Source organism: Lampetra fluviatilis, chromosome 39, assembly GCF_964198595.1.
Source record: "Lampetra fluviatilis chromosome 39, kcLamFluv1.1, whole genome shotgun sequence".
Classification (NCBI taxonomy): domain Eukaryota; kingdom Metazoa; phylum Chordata; class Hyperoartia; order Petromyzontiformes; family Petromyzontidae; genus Lampetra; species Lampetra fluviatilis.
In genome coordinates this window covers 6,084,416-6,087,176 of record NC_136313.1, presented here as the reverse complement: position 1 = coordinate 6,087,176, position 2,761 = coordinate 6,084,416, and the positions used below count along the sequence as shown (strand labels likewise).

The 2,761-nt window shown below is 42.0% G+C and overlaps 1 non-coding gene across 1 annotated transcript; it reads left to right on the top strand.

Moving 5' to 3' along the window:
* The first annotated feature begins 215 nt into the window (after window positions 1-215).
* Window positions 216-379, top strand: LOC144946066 (U1 spliceosomal RNA). The gene has a single exon (XR_013639759.1). It is a non-coding gene; the product is annotated as a U1 spliceosomal RNA (small nuclear RNA).
* Window positions 380-2,761: the final 2,382 nt, after the last annotated feature.

The window sequence follows — 2,761 nt, the reverse complement described above, 5'->3', positions numbered from 1 at the left end:
TATTCATATAGTTTTCATATATAACATCCATTCATTTATTATTATTTTTATTACAGCCACATTGAAGCTGGGCTTAAAACTTTCGTGACTGCAGGAATTAATATTTCCGGTTCTTTACCGAAAGAACCATAGAATACGTTAAAGCCTTTGAAGGGCCCATAGAGTAAAGGTACAGGTTTCTGGCTCCTATAGGGATATTGGGAGCAGCCCAACTCATACTTACCTGACAGGGGAGGCACCATGATCACTTAGGTGGTCCTCCCAGGGCGAGGCTCATCCATTGCACTGCGGGTGGGTTGACCCCTGCGATTTCCCCAAATGCGGGAAACTCGACTGTGTAATTTGTGGTACTGGGGGACTGCGTTCGCGCTATCCCCCGATAATAATGAATAACAATATTTTTAGTCACATTAAAGGTTTATAACATGCAAAAAATTGCTTGCAGGAGCACGAATGGGGAAGGTCATTATTTTTTGAGAATGCATTTAGCCAGAACAGACCCGTTGCCATAGTTAAACTTCGGTAAAGTAATTTCCATTCTACGTGACTTTATCAAAAGGACCAAGAAGATCGTTAAACTCGTTACTACTATAATGAGTCAAGAATGTCTGTATGTCCCTCGCGTGACGGCACTCCACGTCGGCCAGCCCCACTCATTAATAATCATGAGCGGGTGACGTCACTCCACATGTTGCACCCCCTCCCCCCTCATTAATAACCATGAGCAGGTGATGTCACTCCACATCGAACAGCCCCCCTCATTAAAAATCATGAAGAGGTGACGTCCTCCAAATGGACACCCCTCCATTAATAATTAAATCCTTTATATTAAGTTCGCGTGCTTGCTTGCTTGCGTGCTTGCTTGCTTAGGACCGTGCAAATCTTTCGGTCGTTTTTTAACCCACTTCCCGTGATCCAATCGAGCTGACATTTTCCACACAGACTCGTTGTGCCAGACGATTATTGTTCGTAAAAAAAAATTCCCAAAATGTGACACTTTTTAGGCAAAAAAAAATATTTTACATATATTCAAATAGAACGCATTCATGGCTTTGGCTGAACGTCAGAGTGTAAGAGCCCAGAGCGTAACCCCTCCACAGGCCGTGGCAGAGTAGCGCAGTTGGTAGCGCCCTCGCTTCCCATGCCAAAGGTCGCGGGATCGATCCCCGCGTCCTCCACAGGCGAATATATTTTTAAATCCTTTATATGGTGTTATAACTGTGAAAAGAAATAAGTCTGTGTCACCGAGGCCTTACAAATGGCACACGAATTGATGCAATGAATATCACATCACGGTCTGCTTTTCGCTTGCAAGTTTCAGATTTACTCAATTACACCCATCCTGGGACAGACAAAAGGCTAGTTGGAAATGTTTGGCCTGCTTTCGCATACCTATTTGTTTTACAAAATGCACATGTGGCAATATATCTATCAGTTGTGGAGTTAACATCAAGAATGATTACATGAAAGGATATGATAACTTTTTTTCGTATGGGTCATGAAGGCTGTTTAACCATACTTCGCCACTTTGGCCAGGGACCGGTTAAAATTTCACAGATTATGGTGATAGGTGTGGCCAGGATTCTCATCGCCCGACGAAACTTACAGAACCAGAGGTGAGATATACATTACCCAGAATACATTTTAGGGTCTTTGCTCAAAAACCTGACCGTCAGTTAAGTGTTTAATAATTATTCTTTGGTTCTTTTCGGTTAAGTCACGTCTAAAAATAAAATATTAAATAATAAATTAAAATAACATATTACGACGTTTCGATTGCAAAACAAGCAATCATCATCAGGCATAAAAGAAACAGCAACAAAAAATCTAACTAGAAAACTATAGACAGACATACAAGCAGACAGACATCACGACGGCACACAGAGAGAGGACACAAATCGGAAAACTATAGACAGACATACAAGCAGACAGACATCACGACGGCACACAGAGAGAGGACGCAAATCGGCACAAAGAGAGGGGTCGTTTCTGTGACGGTCCTTAAATATAGAGAGGGGGGCGGGGACGGAGAGAGGGAGGGGGCAGAGAGAATTAGCACATCAATGAGTGTACGGCAACGTAGTGTACGGCAACGTACTGCTGTGGAACGGGCACGCAAGATTGAAAACTAGGAGGCACACGAAAAATTAAATAACCTAGCAAAATATCGAAATGTGATGTAATACAACACAGAGAGTCGGTTAACACACAATTAACGCATAGCCTGGTTGATTACGTGTTTCAAAATTTGCTAAGTTAGAATTTTAAGTGTGAAAATTCTAAAGAGAGGACACAGGCAGAGAGAACAAATAGCCAGAAAAAAAAGGATAAGCTTAAAACTTCCCCGTAGAAGTGGTTCAATCTTAATTTAGGAGCTTTCGTGACTGCAGGAATTATTCTTTGGTTCTTTTCGGTTAAGTCACGTCTAAAAATAAAATAAAATAATACATTAAAATAACATATTACGACGTTTCGATTGCAAAACAAGCAATCATCATCAGGCATAAAAGAAACAGCAACAAAAAAACTAACTAGAAAACTATAGACAGACATACAAGCAGACAGACATCACGACGGCACACAGAGAGAGGACACAAATCGGAAAACTATAGACAGACATACAAGCAGACAGACATCACGACGGCACACAGAGAGAGGACACAAATCGGCACAAAGAGAGGGGTCGTTTCTGTGACGGTCCTTAAATATAGAGAGGGGGGCGGGGACGGAGAGAGGGAGGGGGCAGAGAGAATTAGCACAT